Below are 19,687 nucleotides of genomic sequence, written 5' to 3'. Positions count from 1 at the left end.
CCTACAGTTATATTTCCTTTTGTAGGAATTTCTTCCCCTTGTTCCCTCAGGCCTCCTGGTGGTAATGATTTCCTATTGGTAGCTAGCCCTGGCAAGCTTTATAATCACCCTTAACTAATTTCCTTCATAGCTTGATAAATAATCTTCATTAAACTTTTTTTTAATCTGCCTTTTTGAGCATGCTGTTTCCTGTTAGGACTCCAATGGATATGGAAAGTTTGTAATTTTTCTTTGTAAATAATACAAATAATTGAAAAATTTTAGGTTGTTTAAAAATTATCTCTACTTCTTTTGATGTATAGCTGCTGAATAAATTTAACTTCTGTGAGAAAAAAATTGTGAAAGACTTTGAAATATTAAAAAGATTACTGGCTATCTTCAATGAAAAGCTATGTGTTGTCCATAGCACTCCCCTTGGGATTACATGATTCTATGAGAATTATGCCTTTCACTGTCTTTGAGCTATTTTACAACTCTTCCAGTTATAGAAAAGTGATAATGCAAATAATTCTTGTGCATAAAATTGAAAATATTGTCTGATGGGGGTTCAATTGATTTCCCTCAGTTATTGTGCGTAAAGTCAGTTTTGCATCTGTTTGTAAATTCATGACACATCCCTGATTGAACAAATGTGCTACACTGGATTCTCCTTTAAAAGGATTATAACATACCCCTGGTTCCCTCCTTAATTAATGTGTTAAATAAAAACTTTGTCATGTATTCATTTTATATTTGTATGAAAGCCATGATTTTATATTTTTTTGGAAAAGTCTTTTGTCTTCGTGTATTAGAGTTACTTAGAGAGAAAGCTGAAAAACTCTCAAAAATCCTGATCCTCTTTCTCTCTGTGTTATTGCATTATGGATTTTTCTGTATTATTTTATTGGGGGAGAGTTGTTTTAATTAATTTATAAAATCTCTTTTTGAGACTTTGAAATCAAATATAAACAAGATACGATATTAAAGAACATTTTATTAACCGCTCTAACTCCATTCCCAAACAAAATTAGAGAAAATGAACATCATGGATTAAATTATGTCCCCCCAAAAATGTGTGTATCATTTGGGCTGGACCATCATTTCCAGTTTTGTGTGGTTGTCTTCCATTTTGTAACCGTAATTTTATGTTAAAGAGGATTAGGATGGGATTGTAACAGCCTTACCCAGGTCACATTCCTGATCCAAAGTAAAGGGAGATTCCCTGGCATGTGTTCTGCACTAGCTTTTAACTCTCAAGAGATAAAAAAGGAAAGGGAAGCAAGCAGAGAGCTGGGGACCTCATACCACCAAGAAAACTGCACGTGGAGCAGAGTGCGTATCCTTTGGACCTGGGGCCCCTGTGCTTGAGAAGCTGCTCAGCCAGGGTAAGGTTGATGACAAGAAATCTTCCTCCAGAGTCAACCGAGAGAGAAAACTGGCCCCTGGAGCTGACACCCTGAATTTGGATTTGTAACCTACTAGACTGTGAGAGAATAAATTTCTCTTTGTTAAAGCCATCCACTAGTGGTATTTCTGTTATGGCAGCACCGGATGACGAAGATAATGAATATCCTTATTAATCAAAATAAAACCTGTGGAGTCTGGGGAGAGGTGGGGGAGAAGGATTACCTAATGAAATATAGTTTTGAGGCCCATTTAATAAGCCATTTACCAAATATTTATTAATCATCTATTATGTGCCCAACACTCTAGAAAGTTGAGAGATAGCAGTGAACAAACAGATAAAGTCTCTACACTCACGTAGCATACATTCTAGTAGGGGGAGACAGAAAATAAGCTAATAAAAAAGAAAGTAGATAGTATTTCAGATTGTAACATCTGCTATGGGAATATTAAGCAGGGCAATGGATATTTGGAATCTGGGGGTGGGGTGTTATTTTCTATAAGGTAGTCAGAGAAGACTTCTTTGAAAAGGGAACATGTAAACTAGACTAGAAAGAAGTGAAGAAGGATGCAAGAAAACATTTAAGGAAAGAACATTCCAGACAAAAAAAAAAAAAAAAAATCAGTAAGTGAAAACTCTCTGAGAAGAGAATGTGGTTGGCATCATTGTCTAAAGGAGGTCAGTGTGGCTGGAGTGGAATGAACAAGGATTTATAAGTGGCAGTTTTTATAGGGCTTCGTAGATCATTTTAAGGTGTATGAATTTATTCTAAGTGAAAAACAAAGCCATTGAAAGGTTTTGCACAGCAAAATGGCATGGTCTGACTGAATCTTAGAATTGATTGTTCTGGCTATTGTGTGGGGAATAGACTATAGAGGGGCAATAGTAGAAGCAGGGAGATTATTAGTTAAGAAGATATTGTATCCATTCAGCAGAAACGTAATGGTGATTTGCACCAGGATGGGCGTAGTGGAGGTAGATGTATGATGACGGTAGCTTCAACACTACCTGCTGATGGACTTGATGTGGGCTGTCAGAAAGCAAGAAGGGTAAGAATTATTCCAAAGTTTTGGACTTCACCCCATGAAGGATATTGTTGACCTTTATTGAGACTACTTCACATACAGATGCCGTGATTAACGTGGCTAACGTTTACTAAACGTTTACTTGGGTGCCTTTTAAATGCCAGGCACGTTTAATCCTTGTATCAACATTGAGTCATACATTGTTATTATCTTTATTTAGTAGATGAAATAACTAAGATAGAGGGAGGGTAAGGAAGTTTTTCGATGTTAGTAAGTCATAACCCTAGTCTTACACTAAAATAAAGAGTTAGCAAAGGTAATTCCATAAAATGTGTTTAACCTCTGAACCTCTCAACTATTGTTCTGTCAAATGAGGACAACTAGCTTGAGGGGGGGCTGTGAGAGTGTCAAGACTACTAGCTCTGCAATTGGCCCAAAGTAGAGGTACCATCAATATCAAATACTTTTATTCTTATTGAAATTTTTTTATGTTTACTGCCTGTGAAATTTCGTAACATATGACTGTGACTATTAAAATTATAGTGCTCTTTCTATGAGGGTGTATGTGTGCCACCCAAAAGCAAATACTTTATAAAAAAGGATGAGGACACATTTTACTGTCATTTATCTGCAAGTTTTTTAAGAACCTAGCATGAGTCTTTTATGTTTTTTCTTCTTTATCAATGTGATTGTAAGGTATTTTATACACACATGCACACACACACCACTGCCACCACCACCACCACCACAAGCACCACCACTATCCCTAGAATTATTGATTAATTTTGGCTTTGAGTGGATAGAAGCAGAATCTGTCACATGATTAGTGTTTTAATATGAAGGTGAAATCTAATTTTCTTACATCAATGTACAGATTTTCTTACAAGGTTGTCACTCACTGATGCCCTCCCCTTCAATCCCACTTTTTTTTTTCCTTATTGCTAAGCATTCCCCATCCCCCAAAAGATCTCTGCTGTCCACTGGTCTCCAACCCTTTCTCATACCTCTTTCTTATCTTTACCTCCATTTCTCAGATCTCAGAGTGAGTCCTGAGGAAATTAAGGACTGAAGAAATTAAGCCTACTTTCCCCACAGGACATACGAAAATGTTTCATAAATTATATAAAGGTTAGGCATTATTATTACATGCATTGATCAAAAACTAATATTAAATGGTTGTTTCTTATATTCTTATACGGTAGGCACTGTGCAAAGCACTTCACACAAATGACCTCTTTTAATTTTTTTAAAGCACTATATATAGTAGGAAGGTTATTCTTTCTATTTTACATATAGGAAAATTGAGACAAACAGAGAGTTAGCCTTTTACCCCAGAACATATGGTTAGTGAAGAGCAGGTCGGAAGAACTAATTCAGCTCTCTCTGGCCTCAAATCCTGCTCTTGACCTTGACCCCATGTTATCTCCCATGTAAGAACTTACCTAAGTAGTTAATATGATCCTTCTTTATTATTTGTCTATCAACAAAGGCTTTAAGAAGGCTCTCATCCTAACTTGTGGAGGCATAAAAATGGATTGAAAAAAAAACGCTTAGGAATTTGAACCATGCCTATCTCTCTACTTCCCCTGAGAATTTTCCATCTTCCCTCTCAGGAGAATCTAGAACAAAAATTTAGAACTACTTACATGCTGCTTTGGGGCCCTGGTGGCACAGTGGTTAAGAGCTACAGCTGTTAACCACAAGTTTGGGAGTTCAAATCCACTAGCCACTCTTTGGAAACCCTATGGAGCAGTTCTACTCTGCCCTGTAGGGTTACTATGAGTCGAAATAAACTCAAAGGCAATGGATATATACTTATTTGTTTAAGTCAGTAAGTAATGCATTACTACCCCTGTGCAAATAGTATTTCTAACCCACCCTAAATTCATCATTAAGAGTAAGTAGGCCCCTGAGTGGCACAAACAATTTTCATTTGACTACTAACCTAAAGGTTGGTGGTTTGAACCCACCCAACAGCTCCACGGAAGATAGGCCTGATGACCTGCTTCTGTAAAGATTACAGCCAGGAAACCCCTGTGAAGCAGTTCTACTCTGTAACACATGGGGTAACCATGAGACAGAATCAGTACGATGGCAACAGGTTTGGTTTTGATTTTTTGGATAATGTATTGAGCACTTAGTATTTGCAATCCACTTTCACATTTAAACTCAAATAACCCCATGTGTATATTATTCCTGATTCATAGATGGGAAAGCCGAGGCTCAGAATGCTTCATTTCACTTGCACAGTGTGGTGTAACTACTGAGCAGTAGAACTAAAAGCCAGCTTATTCTGTTTCAGTTCCATTATGTGTTCTTTCTAACTTAAGAGTTCTCCAAAATCAGAAGTCTCTGAAAAGAGTTGGACCCCATTTCCTACTGAGCAGAGTAAAATCCTATTCATATGACATTATAATGAGAATTTTCTGAGAATTTAAGTACATACAGGCCAGAATGTGATTATATATAAATAAGCAGATAGATGATAGATGACAGATAGGAAGATAAATGGATGAATAGACAGATGCATGGATGTATGGATGGATGGATAGATGGATGAATGGATTGGTTGGTCAGTAGCCTGGTCTGTCGGTCGGTCGGTTGGTAGGTAGGTAGATAGATTCTTTTCATTTTGCAAATGAGGAAACTGAGACTGAGAGAAGAAACAGACATGTACAAAATTGCACATTCAGACTGTGGTAGACTAAGGATAAGTATTCAGATTTCCTGAGTCTCAACCTGTTTATCGTTTCCCTACATGGAATAGCTGATATTCTCACTTGTTACAGAGTAATTCAAACAAAAGGTATTGCTTTGTCTAATTGATCTATATCATGGCTTCAATAACTGTAATGGGTTGAATTGTGTGCCTCCAAAATATGTGTCAACTTGGCTAAGCCATGATTTCCAGTATTGTGCTATTGCTCACCATTTTGTCACCTGACATGATCTTCCTGTGTTGTAAATTCTGTCTCTATGATGTGAATGAGTTGGGATTAGAGGCAGTTGCATTAATGAGACAGGACTCAATCTACAAGATTAAGTTGTGTTTTAAGCCAATCTCTTTTGAGATATAAAAGAGAGAAATGAACAGAGAGACAGAGGGACCTCATACCACCAAGAATTTAGTGCTAGGAGAAGAGTATGTCCCTTGGACCCAAGATCCCTGCACTGAGAAGCTCCTAGTCCAGAGGAAGTTTGATAATAAGGGCCTTCTGACAGAGCAGACAGAGAGGAAAGTCCTTCCCCTGGCACCAATGCCCCGAATTTGGATTTCTAGCCTCATAGACTGTGAGAGAATAAACTTCCGTTTGTGAAAGCCGTCCACTTGTGGTATTTCTGTTACAGCAGCACTACATAATAAGACAGTTACCCACATTGGTTTCCAAACGATACCAGCCTTTTGGGAAACGAAGATGTTGAAAGATAATAAGCAAATATAGCCTTTGAATTTGTTCTAAAGGATTTATCATATAAAGACAAATCACAAAATGTAAAGATCAATGATAAGGAATTTTTAAGCTTCTATTTTCCACACATATTAAATCTGTCTTTCCATCTTTTTCCAAGACAAGCAAGTAAATTAAATTTGAATGTGATAAGAATCACCCCCACATCCTTCAAATATCTTTGGTAACCTACAAACACAAACTATATATTATGGAAAAGAATGGATAATTCAGAAAGCAGAACCAAAATCCCAAAGGTATTTTGGGAAAAGATGCATGGAAAAATCACTACCAGAAGTACTGGACAGATGACTAAGGACCTGGAAATAACATGTGTCTAAATAGGTTGTCAAAATTTCTATGGAACATCACTTCTGTTCACCTCTCATGTTTCCCTTTTTTGAACATAAGTGTGTATAGAACTTATCCCATACCTGTCAGAGTGGGCGGGAGGTGGGGGGCAGTGGGGAGGAGGAAACAGATAATATAACTCTAGTTCATAGGTCTTCAGATTGAATGGAGCTATACCTCAGGAGTCTCTTCCACACTTGGACATGATTTAGACGATAAGATACTGACCCTTAAGTCAGAACTCGATACTGTCATTGGATGAGGATTGAGAGGGGGACCTTGTGAAAGGGGAAAAGGGACAGTGAGTATATTTTTCTTGTGGAGGGGATGTGCATTGTTGAGGCCAAAGGACATATTGTGGAGTATTATATTTCTACCACATTATATCCTGTTATATATGCTTTTCCAGAACATTGCCACTTCCTCCTCAAATGGTGGCATCTATGCACTTTCTATTTGAACATGGATGGGAATTTATGACTCTGGGGACTAAGAGGATATGACAGAAGTGATTCTACATGACTTCCAAGGTTAGGTAAAAAAAGACAATGTGCTTCTATCTTGCTCACTCTCTCGGTACACATACTTTTAGAGCTCTGATTCACCATGTAAAATTCTCCATGCTTGAGAGACTACATGGACAGACAACATAGAAATAGAGAGAGATGCCCAAACAGTGCCAGTTATTCCAGCCATCACTTTTCAAGACTTTCAAGACCAGGTACCAGATATATGATAAAGAACCCTGTTAGATGACCTCATCCTCAGTCACTTCTGATTTTAACCTCATGAGACACCATGAACCAGAAGTACCCAGCTGAGCTGCTTACAGATTCATGACCTAGAGAAACCATCTGAGATAATAAAGTGATTGTTGTTTTCAGCCACTAAATTTGGGAGCAATTTGTTACACAGCTATAGTATCTGAAACAATACAGTAATTTAAACACTATAGAATTGGCTCATAGATAGACCAATAGATGGAAATAGAAATTCAAGAAACAGAACAATGGATCCAGAGATATTTTATATATAATAGTGATGGCATTGCAGGGTAGTAGGAAATGGATTGGTTGTTCAATATATGGTACTGGAAAAATCTAGTTGTCCATATTACCAGCTCACACACTACCTTAAAATTCAAGCTCTATATAGATTAAAGACATAAATGTGAAAAGCAAAGCTTTAACATTTTTGAAGTAAATTATCTTTTTAACCTCCAAGCAGGGAAGGACTTTGAAAAGTAGTTTCATTGGCCTTTCTTTCTGAATCCAGCTTTCTAATCTCTGTATCACAGCTTAGATTGTCAATTCTTGATCTCAACTGGGTCCACTCCAATATCCAAAAGCCAGCTCCTCCAATCCCTCCAACGATTATGTAAGTTTTTAATTCTGTGTACTGAAACTGCACACACACATTTGTATGTGAATACATGTGGATCTGTTTCTGATCACACACAGGTTTGTATCTGCCTACTGAGATGACTGTTTGACTAAACACAGGTCTATATCCATTTACACACGATGCTATAGTTTACCATACAATGGCATGTATCTGATCACATATGGCCTGTATTCAACTGCCCATGGTTTTTTATGTGACCTCACAAGGGTCTGTACTCAACCAGGTATGGATCTGTATCTAGCCAAACATGTATTTAGCTATAACCAACCTCCCATATATCTGTATTCCATCCTTGGGTGGTGCAAGTGGTTTGTACTTAATGAATAACCTAAAGGTTGGTGATTTGAACACACCCAGCAGCACTGTGAAAGAAAGGCCTGTTGATCTGGTTCTGTAAAAATTACAGCCAAAGGAAAAAAAAAATCCTGTGTGGAAGTTCTACTTTGTAGATGGGATCATCATGAGTTGGAATCAATTCTACAGCAATGGGTTTGGTTTTTGGTTCTGGCCATGGGAAAATTTTTGATTTGGTCCAAGGAGATGTAATTTGGAAGAATTAATTGGTATGTAATGTCTTATTTAAATAGTTTGCTAGTGTTTTCAGCTGTGGTTTGAATTACAGAGTAAGTGAAGCCCAAAGTGGAATTAAAAATCTTTCAGGAAAAAAAAAAATTTATTTCAGGATAAATTCATTTTTAGCCACCAGGAGTTGTAGCCAATGGTTCTTTGCAATTTCTCTACAACTATGCATTGGTCCTTGGCCCTATTTTAAGAGCTTTCCTGCTATTGCTATACAGCATGGTCTCCTACAACATTAGTGACTTTGGTTGGCTTAATGGAATATGTTGTTATTGTGGGCATAATTGTATGTCATTCATTTTAAGTATTCAAGTGACCACTTCTGGGGTTTATGCCAAAGGCATTCTATTTTTTTTGAGCCAATGCCTAGGTTTTTTGTTGTCATCTACATGACCCACTTTAATCTTCCCTCAGAATACCCATAATGCCTTCCATAACAGCATTCTCTATCACTTCATTTCTTGACTGTCCATTTCTCAAGAGATTGTTTGCCTGACCAAATGGTGAGTGCATTAACCACAACCCATGAGCTTGTAAAGAGCCAGGCATAGCTCTGACTGTGAGAACCAAGTGCTTCCTGCATGCTGAATATACTGCTCATACATCTGGGCACTGGGTAGAACGAACTTTGCCTTTTTTGACTAAGTTTGTACCATTCAGAGGGAGAATTTTGGCAGATTTCCGTATTGAATCACACCCTTCTACATGAGAACTTTCTTTTGAAAACAAAGTCTCTTGTTTTTCTTTAGCAGGAAGTGAATATTGCATTCATATCTCTCAACAAGAGAAGTGGAAATCTTGCCAGAGTTTCCATTTTGTTTTGAAAATTTTAGTTATGAATATGATAGACTTCCCCTGAGCCACATTCCTTGCCATATATCTGTATGTACTATCTTGTTTTTTTAAGGAGTTTTGTTATGCTGATCAATCTCTTAGCAAATGAGCCTCTGACATCATCCATGACATAAAGGGCACTCATGATGTCTTTCACTCACGTCTCTATGAGAGCCCAGTGATCTTCTACTAGTTGTCTTTCAAACAGCATGCATCTCGAAACTCTATCAGGGAACTTTTGAATTCCACCTCCTAGTGTTGTTCATCACGGGGTGGCTTCTGCCAATGTGTCCATCTGCATATGTTCATAAAATAGACATTTCCAAAGTTATCTGAGCACTAGGATTATGGATTTCTAATGCAAACACTGTATTAAGAAAAAAAGAATACAAAAAACAGAATTGATACATCTTAATTGTGGTATTAAAAAAAAGGATAATTAACATGCCATGGACTGCCAGAAGAATGTAATGAATTAACTTAGCGTGTGCTCAAGTCTAAATTTTGTCTCACAAAGTTGTGAGTATGCTAAGTACATCCTTGGGAAAAAAGTAAACATATATTTCACTTCTTTCTTTTTTTTCCCACATATAACTATGCCTAACATTTCTCTGATTCTAAAAGTTCATTTCAAAGCAGAACAATATGGAAATTGTATTTAAATTTTGAAACAGTAATGACAGGTTATAAAGTAAAAATTAAATCAATTGACACTGGCTCAAAAAACACAGTCATACACAGAAATTAATCTAAATTCATATATACATTTAAGATCAGGGTGTTTCAGTTAGGTTGATTTTGGTTGCAAATGACAGTAAACTCAACTAATAACTTTTGAATATGAAGTATTTATTAATTGGACATCACAACTATAAACTTCAAGGTTATGGCAAGCTTCAGGGTTAGTTGATAAAATGTATCAATTTTGTGTAAAAGAGCCATGCATGCAAGTAAAATTTTAGCTGGCTCAAAGTTAAGGTACCAGTCTGAAGTCCTAGTCATGTTGAGTCTTGGTCCAACTGAGAATAAAGTGATTAAATTAAGACACATCTTCTTGGATTGGGAGTTAAATCTTTATGTTGTGACTATTGATGAAAGCAGTTGTTGATTGTGTTTCAGAAATAGATCAGTATGGTTCCGGCTGACCTAGATCAGCATTTGTTCCTATCCAGAGCTGCAGAATTGTGCCTATCTGCCTTTTCAAGAATTGGAAGGTAAATATCAGTCACTTAGCTAGTTCCAACGTTCTCTGCCTCTGAGCCGTAGGGTTTATTGGGTATACACCCTCTAACAGTCAGAGTAAGGCCTTCCTCTGCTAGGAATATGGTTAGGCAAGAGAATCTGGGGCTTGTTCTCCCTTCATTTTGAAATAAACATTATCTGCATTACCTAAAGATTTACTAATATAAAACTCATAATTTATTATTCAACTTATTTTGGAATTTTCTCTTCACATTACAGACTTTTCTCATTACTTGCTTGTCTGCTACTTTTTCTTGGCAAGACCCAAGTCTTTTTCCTTTAGAGATTGTCTAGGGAGGAAAACTGTCCAGGAGGGGTAATTTCATTTGAATTTGTTCCAAATATTCTAACAAACTAATTTATAATGAACTTGCATTGTTTTTTATTTAAAACAGTGATGATGTAAAAAGCCACATACTACGTCTGCATTTATAAATGGAAGAATTATTTCCTGACAGAATGATCCAAGAGATTTCTGAAAACTCCAATTCCTATCCAGGCTGGAGGCTTTCTTTAATTGGCATCTAGATCCGTAGATGTTTTCTTGTTATATTTTCTGTTAATACATATCTCTCATTGCTTGTAGAAATTTTTGGAAGTGCATGATTTTCTGAAGTGAAGTTGGAGGGATGTAGGGGCATTCTTCTAATGAGGACAGAAATGGTCTTTGGATATGCTTTTTGAATGACTGAATTGCTGAAAAGTTCTGCTCCTACCTGTAAGAAAACTCTGTCTTTGACTTTTCTGGGAAGATAAGTCCCAGCATTTGCCTTGTTAGGTACAGAATTAATGACTAGGGACTTGAGTGTTACCCTAAATCCTCAGTCAAAGTAAAATACTTTTTGGTTGCTTCATCTTAATTGATTAAAAGGAGAAAAATTCAAATGACTAATATTAGTAATTTTTCCTTTTTTCTTTGTTTGTGTCACTAAATAACAGGCTTGGCCAGGTTAATTTTCATTAATTTGCCCAATTTCTACAGACTTATGCAAACATAGCATCTTCATTGTTCTTTGAACACATTTTCCCAACAGGTAAGAACATTCATCTATATACTATCTTTGTACTGTAAAAACTGACCAAAACCAAAATCAAGCCAAACCCTTTGTAGTCGAGTCAATCTTGATTCATAGCGACCCTATAGGACAGAGTAGAACTTTTCCAAAAAGTGCCTGGTGGATTTGAACTACTGATCTTTTCATTAGCAGCCGTAGCACTTAACTACTAACCACCAGGGTTTCCGTTAAAAACTGACAATGTTTTTAAATGTCTTCATATTCCAGGCATCTGCTTTGGAAATACATATATACCTCCACATTTATCAAAAAATATATATATATATATATATATATATATATATATATATGATGAACAGCTTGTATGGAAGTATGAAAAGTGTCACCACTTGGAACTATTGCTAGATCCACTGAACACACATTGCCATGTGTTCTGTGTTTGCAGATAAATACATGAGATATCTGCAATTATTCTCAATAAAAGAAGCCCTGATTTTCAGGACCAAGGACAAGACCCAAGAGGTGAGTTTTTGAAATCTCTAATGGAAAACACTCATTATAAATTTACACGATATATTAAAATGTAGCTAATGTCTTAAATACATTTCATTAAGTTAATTCTGAATTTGTAAAATTAAGCAAGAGAAACAAAAAATTAATCAGAAGATACATAGTTTATTTGGCTTCAGTATTTCAGCCTGATAGACATTTACTGTCCATTTGCCAAATAACAAAAGAAACATGTTGTGCATTAAAAATAAGTCAATAGATTTGTAATTTTGGTTCATAGGTAATGTGATATATTAATAAAGATTTATAATTAATTTAGATGTATTTGAACTAAATCAAATAACCAAGCCCATTGCCATCCAATTGAGTTGATTCTAATTCATAGCAACCCTGTATCACGGGGTAAACCTACAGGGTTTCCAGGGAGTGGCTGGTGGATTTGAGCTGTTGACCTTTTGGTTAACAGCGAAGCTCTTAATCACCGAGCCACCAAGGCTTTGTATTTCAACTAACCCAGTAAAACCCAGTGCCGTTGAGTCATTCTGACTCATAGTGACCCTATAGGACAGAGTAGAACTGCCCCATAGAGTTTCCAAGGAGCGCCTGGTGGATTTGAATTGCTTACCCTTTGGTTAGCAACCGTAGCTAGAGAATTTAAAACTATGTATTACATCAAGTGTGTCAGGGTATAAAGAACAAACGCCTGTTGTGTTTGCAAGCTTGATATGTGCTTTTATGTGTGAATATTTTAAAATTATGACAACAACCTTTTTAGGATATATACAAAAAGAAAAGGGATCACGAAATACCTTGTCTATTGTAACTGAGAGAGACTTATAAAACTGTAATTGTAATGTACTATAGAGGTTATTAGGAAACCCTAGTGGCATAGTGGTTAAGTGCTATGGCTGCTGACCAAAGGGTCAGCAGTTCGAATCTGCCATGTGATCCTTGGAAACTCTATGGGGCAGTTCTACTCTGTCCTATAGGGTCGCTATAAGTCGGAATTGACTTGATGGCACTGGGTTTTTTTGGTGTTTTTTATAGAGGTTATTTTTGTTACTATGGCATTTTAGTTTCTATTTGTAAAAAGCGAGGTTCTTTTAAAAATATGTTAAAGGATTTTCTTTTTCTATAAAGATGTTAACTTAGGCGTTTAAGTTGAAAGCCTACTAATACTTTTAGTTTTTATAGTATCAAATCTTTGAGGACTGAAACTATAGTGGATACTTTACATACTCATTTTCTTTACATGTAATTTAGCTGGCCAATAGAATATTTATTTCAGTGAAATCCAGCATTAATTATTAAATAAGATTAAGAACATTAGACTTTGCAGAAGATAAGTAGTTAAAAAATAATTAGATATAAACTATCTTTACCATTATATTCTTCAACAGATGTGCCTTTATTAATCTACAGCATCTAAAATTGTAGAACTCCTGAGCCACCCGGACATACAGAGCTCTCATTAGAGCTGGTTTCTAAAAGAAAGCTCAAAATTCTTCTGCACATGTTCCCGCCCCCGCCAAACCAAATCAATATAAATGAAATCAGCTTGTCTACATCTGAGGTTTAGTCATTCAGCAACTTTCTCCAACAATGAATAATCCTAAAGTTTGTGTTTATATCTATATATGTACTATTCACTCTCATTTGAATTTGTCCTTAACCATAAGAGCTAGGGACTTCTAGGAGTCAATGTTCTTGTTCTTTTTGTTGTTGTTTTTCCTTTTGAATTTTCTTTTCTTTTTCCCCTTTTCCTTCCCTTCCTTTCTTTTTTCTTCCCTTTCCTTCTCCTCTCCTCCAATCTTTCTTTCATCTTTTCATCTTCTCTCCCTTTTCACCTTCCTTTGCTTTCATTTTCTTTTCTTTTTTATTCTTTATTTGCTAGGAGGATCTGTGTTTATTTGCAATGGCTTCCCAAGAAGCCTCCTGAGTAAGTTCAGGAAGCCTCAGAGGTTGGCCTTCCAGAACTCTTTCACTAGAAGAAATCTTCCTGAAGAAGATTTGTTAAGAACACTATCCACACTTAACACATTAATATTACTCGTGTATAATTTACTGGGTATAATATTTCTTAAATATAATATCTCTGCTTCCTGATTTGATTCTCCTTTTCTTTCATTTTCTACTCTTTAGGTCCATCTGATGCATGGGTACAATCTTTTCCTTTTTTCTGCTTAACTTCCGTCAATATACATAGCATGACAGGTAGATATTACTACAGATATGCAGCAAAATAGATAACTCTTACAATGTACAGTTTTATTCTATGTCCAAAACTGGGTGTTCATGAGTTATAGGTATATAATATTCTTTTTATAAGTAATGTACATATTACTAAATGAACAAAGATCCAGATGATTTGTTTTGATTCGATGTCTATACTGAAACATTCAAGAACAATAAAAGTTATGGTTTGTTGATTCTTTATCAGGTTCCAGGCAGTGATCTAGGTGCTTTACATGCAAAAAAAGATACACACAGCCTTAAGAGATAGGTATTATTAGTATCCCCATTTTACAAATTCTGAAACTGAGGCACAAAGAGGTTTATTAAAGTTGCCCAAGGTCACATACATAGTAAGCGGTGAAGGTGGAATCCAAACACTGTTTTTCCAGAGTTCACATTATTCTTCACTGCTATGTTCTCTCTAAGGATGTCCTGGGCCTTAAATAGGCACACACTGAGTGAGATACCTTACCCATTATCCAGTCACTGTAAAGGTCAAAACTCAACACTGTCTAGCATTTTCAAAGTAACATTGACGAGCTTAGAGATTGCTGTTTAATTATAAATATGTAAATAGAAGTATCCAGCAGAATAAAAATAGGTGGGTTTTCACTGAAAGTGTCATAGACAGTTGAACTAGGAAGGATTCCCAGATTATCTAATTTAATCCTTTTATTTTCCATTGAGTAAATTGAGACAGACTTGTGACTAAATTTAGAAAATGACTACAACTCATACTTTCTGATGCTGAGTTTGGACTTTTTCTTTGAATATGCTCCTTTTTGAAATCTGGACATTGACGTTCTAATTTTGACCACTCTCAGTGCCTAAGAAGCATTATATATAAAACGCTGTTCCATTGTCTTCTACCTATCTTTACAGTGTCTATTTTCTCCCCCCGTCACTACCCAGCTCACCCCCAATTGGTTTGAAAATACTGGCTGCTAAAGTACTAGTTGGTAACTTCAGTTCCAAAATATTTGCTGAAAATATAGATCATATTGCAAGGGTACTCACCACAAATACTATCAACTTAAAGTAAAACTCTATCCCAAAAGAGCATAGAAGTGTGTTAAGAGTGGTAGGATAGGCAAAGAGGAAATAGAAAGCATTACGGACCCTTAAGAAGAGACCAACAATCTATGTCCAAATAATTGCTACAGGGAATATTGTGCTAAATAATTGATAGATCTCAAATTCCAGCCTCTTCAAATTTAAGGATTCATGAAGACTGGACAACCTTTGAGGCAGGAGGGATTGAGCTTCTAATAGTGGAACATCATAATATTTAGTGAGATGCTCCTGAAGAGGGGTTATTTTTGGAGCTATATAGATCATATTGTAAAGGTACTCACCACAAATAGTACCAACTCTAAGTACTGATTCTATATAAATTTATTTATCTAGAGTTTATCTTCACCACCAGAGAATAAGTTTCTTGAGAGCAGAAATAATTTCCTTTGTTGTCATTGTTGACTTTAGTGCCAAGCACTGTCATATTCTAAAAAAGGATTAACTGTTGGGTCTCTGACTGCTCTCCACTAACATTTAGAGATAAAAAAAAAAAAAAAAACCCAGGGCCGTTGAGTCGATTCCGACTCACAGCGACCCCATAGGACAGAGTAGAACTGCCCCATAGAGTTTCCAAGGAACGCCTGGCAGATTCGAACTGCTGACCTTCTGGTTAGCAGCTGTAGCACTTAACCACTATGCCACCAGCGTTTCCACATTTAGAGATAGAACCTCTTATTTGAAAGTCCAATTCAGTCATCTGAGAAGTAGAATTGTTGAGGAAATTGGGATATTTGGAAGAGAAACCCAGTAAAAACAAACCTAGTGCCATCGAGTCAATTCCGACTCATAGCGACCCTGTAAGACAGAGTAGAACTGCCCCATACAGTTTCCACAGAGCGCCTGGTGGATTCGAACTGCCGACCCTTCGGTTAGCAGCTGTAGTACTTAACCACTACTGCACCCAGTAGACATTTCTAAATGTTTATTAAGTATAAGCCACTGTAGAAGATTAATAGTGAAGAAGTTCTCCATTACCTAATGTAAATACTAATAATTGTATTCATGATTTCATTACAGGTCTTGTTCTACTGAGCTCCCATCTCTGAAATAGGTCTTGTAGAAGAGTAAACAGGGCACAGTAACAATGTAACAGATTTTGTCCTCCTGGGACTCTCTCAGGATCCTGAGGGCCAAAAAGCGTTATTTGTCATGTTTTTGCTCATCTACATTGTCACGATGGTGGGCCACTTGCTCATTGTCATGACTGCTATTGTCAGCCCCTCCCTGGACTCCCCATGTATTTCTTTGTTGCCTGTCACTCATGGATGCTGTTCTTTCCACTGCTGTTTCCCCTAAAATTATTGTAGACTTACTCTGTGATAAAAAGACTATTTCCTTCCGAGCTTTCATGGGCCAGCTCTTTATAGAATACTTATTTGGTGGTGTTGAGGTCTTTCTTCTGGTGGCAATGGCCTATGATCGCTATGTGGCCATCTGTAAGCCACTGCATTACTTAATCATCATGAATTGACAGGTTTGCATTCTGTTGCTAGTGGTGGCCTGGGTTGGAGGTTTTTTGCACTCTGTGGTTCAACTTCTCTTTGTGTACAGCCTCCCCTTCTGTGGCCCCAATGTCATTGATCACTTCAGCTGTGACATGTACCCGTTGTTGGAACTTGCTTGCTCTGACACCTATTTTATAGGGTGCACTGTTGTTGCCAATGAAGGAGCCATCTGTATGGTAATTTTTATCCTTCTACTAATCTCCTATGGGGTCATCCTAAGCTCCCTGAAGACCCACAGTCAGAAAGGGAGGTGCAAAGCCCTCTCTACCTACAGCTCTCACATCACAGTAGTTGTCCTCTTTTGTTCCCTCCATTTTCTTGTATGTTAGACCTGTTTCCAACTTTCCCATTGACAAATCTACGACTGCAGTCTTTACAGTTATCACTCCAATGTTGAATCCTCTGATATACAGCTTGAGAAATTCTGAGATGAAAAATGCTATGGAAAAAATCTGGAATAGAAAATTAACCACAGGTAGACTAAGAATATGCTTCCACACTGAAAATATTATTCCTAATGCTAAAGCAAGAAATAGGAAATAAATTATCACAATGACTGATTTAGTCAATTCTGTGGATTCTCTAGGTACACTTCTCTTTATTGATACAAAGGCATCCAAAATATAGAATAAATTGTTCTTCTAGTTTAGAATTAACCTAATAGAGACATTCTGGAGGCTGGATAAAAGACATAGGTATTTTTCCTCTCATAAACAAAAATAAAACTAAGCTCACATTGTAAATTTATTTTTCTGAGTATGTACTGAAACAGGACTTAGAAGAATTTTTTTTTCTTTCTCTTTTAAAAAGAATAAAACAAATTACTTTAGAAATTTTTCTATCATTGAATTTAATGAGAAAACATTTTGGCTAATACTTAGAACAAATTTCTGAGGCCAAGAGAGTGATTTAAAATTTTACTGTTCATTATTCTCTTAGCACAAAAGCTTTTTTAGCTGTCCTAGGCATTTTGTGTTTAAAATTACTTCTGTTCTTCTGGCCAATGTCCATGTATTTTTAATTCTGCATATTTAAGTGGGACACGATATTGTGTTTTGTTTGAGACACCATAAGTGAGTAATTTTGATAGATGGGATGTGGTTGATGAAGAAAACTCCTTCTAGTTCTTGATTAGAGGACAGATACTATTTCAATTTGGATTTGAAAATCACAATCTAAGTTTTAAACATATTTTATACATTCCTCATTAGTTATTATGTGCATTTTTTTTGCAGTTCTTAAAAGAGTAGATAAAGCTTCTGATTTTATCTCCATAAAATTGAAGATATGGAAAGAAATGTGTTATGTCGCATAAACAGCATGTTCCCTAAAAGTTGTATTAAACTTAATTGCTTTTTACTTAAAGACTTAGTAATGATTTCTTTTGGCAAAAACAAAATTTTGTTTTTTCAACTTTACATAAAAAAATAAGTTTTTCTCAGTCTACAGCCCATCCAGGGACATCCCAAAGCCAGAAAGCAGGAAGAATTTTCTCAGTGTAACATGGATCTTTACCTATGCTTAATAAGAGTTTACTTTTCTAACTAAAAGAAAAATTTTAGAATTTTTCTTATTTTTAAATTTTAGTGTGTAATTTTTCGTGTGTATCCAACAACATATGCAATTGTTTGTAAGTTTTGTAGCCTTTTACCTAGAATATTATCAATATCATTGAAAGTGCCTGATTTCACTTCTCTGATGCCATTTCTCCACCCCTTCTCAGAAGAAATTCCATTCCTAGTTTTTTAATCGTAGTTAAAAATAGTTTAACTATGAATATAAAATGTATATTTAGATTTCTTATTCCTTACTTTTATTAAAATTATTTTATGTAGCTCATAGTTCTCAGAATCTTAACATTTATCACTCAATGTTTACTATTTAATATTTGTTTATATACCTGCAAGTCGCTCCTGTCCAATTATTTTTCCTGCTGCATATTATTTCATTGTTTGAATATACCATAGGTTATGTATCCATCCCTGGTCACTGCTCGTACAGATTGTTTCCAGTTATTGTTATCATAAGCAGTGTCATTGTGGACATTCTAAAAGAAATTATTTTGTGTTAAATAGGGTATTTATATGTTCACTTTTACAGATGGTTGCAATTTTTTCCTGAAATGGTATCATCAGTTATACTCCTGCCACCAGAGTTGAACAGTTCCATTACTCTGTATACTTACCAACACCAGATATTGTAGATGCTTGATACTTTGGTCATTCAAGGGGTTTAAAACTGTGATTTCACTGTGGTTTCAATTTGCATTTCTTATTTCTATTGAAGTTGAGCATGTTTTCATATGTTTATTAGATGTCACTTTGTTCCCCTCTTCTATGACATGTATAGTATATTCTTGCCTTTTGCCAGTTTTTCAACTGGGTTGTCTTTCTGCTATTAAATTGTTTATGTATCCTGTGTACTAATTCTCAAATTTCATTTAAAAGTAGTACAAAATTCTTTCCCGTTTGTGTTTTTTCTTTTTACACTTTTATAATTTCATTTGAAAATACTTCTTAATGTAGTTAAATTTCTCAATCTTTATGCATTGTGTTAACACTTCTATGCCTTACTTAAGATGCCCTCTGATATAAAACCAAAATTTGTTGGGGTCAAGTAGATTTGGACTCATAGCAACCCTATAGGACAAAGTAGAACTGCCCCCATATGGCTTTCCAAGGAGTAACTGGTAGATTTGAACTGCCAACCTTTTGGTTAGCTGCCAGACTCAACTACTGTACCATGAGGGCTCCATCCTCTATTACAAGGACAGGAAAACATTCTATATTGTCTTCTAAAGATTTCAAAATTTTGAATTTTTAATATCTGATTTAAATCTACTGAATATTTTATTTTTATAGCTAAACATGACATCAGCACAGTAATCTATTCTTTCTGCCTTTTTTATCAGCATAGAATCCCCAAATAAAAATGGGACTAATTCCATTTAAATGTAATGGAAGAATGGCTGTGTTCATTGGCAGACATATTTCTTTCTTATCAACTAGGGCTTCCAAACATAGCCAGCTCAAAATTTTGAGTACACAAAGCAGAAATACTTTAAGTGGTTTATTATGAA

The sequence above is a fragment of the Loxodonta africana genome, chromosome 7 (genome assembly GCF_030014295.1).
Source record: "Loxodonta africana isolate mLoxAfr1 chromosome 7, mLoxAfr1.hap2, whole genome shotgun sequence".
Taxonomy (NCBI): Eukaryota; Metazoa; Chordata; class Mammalia; order Proboscidea; family Elephantidae; genus Loxodonta; species Loxodonta africana.
This window is presented reverse-complemented; position numbering follows the sequence as displayed.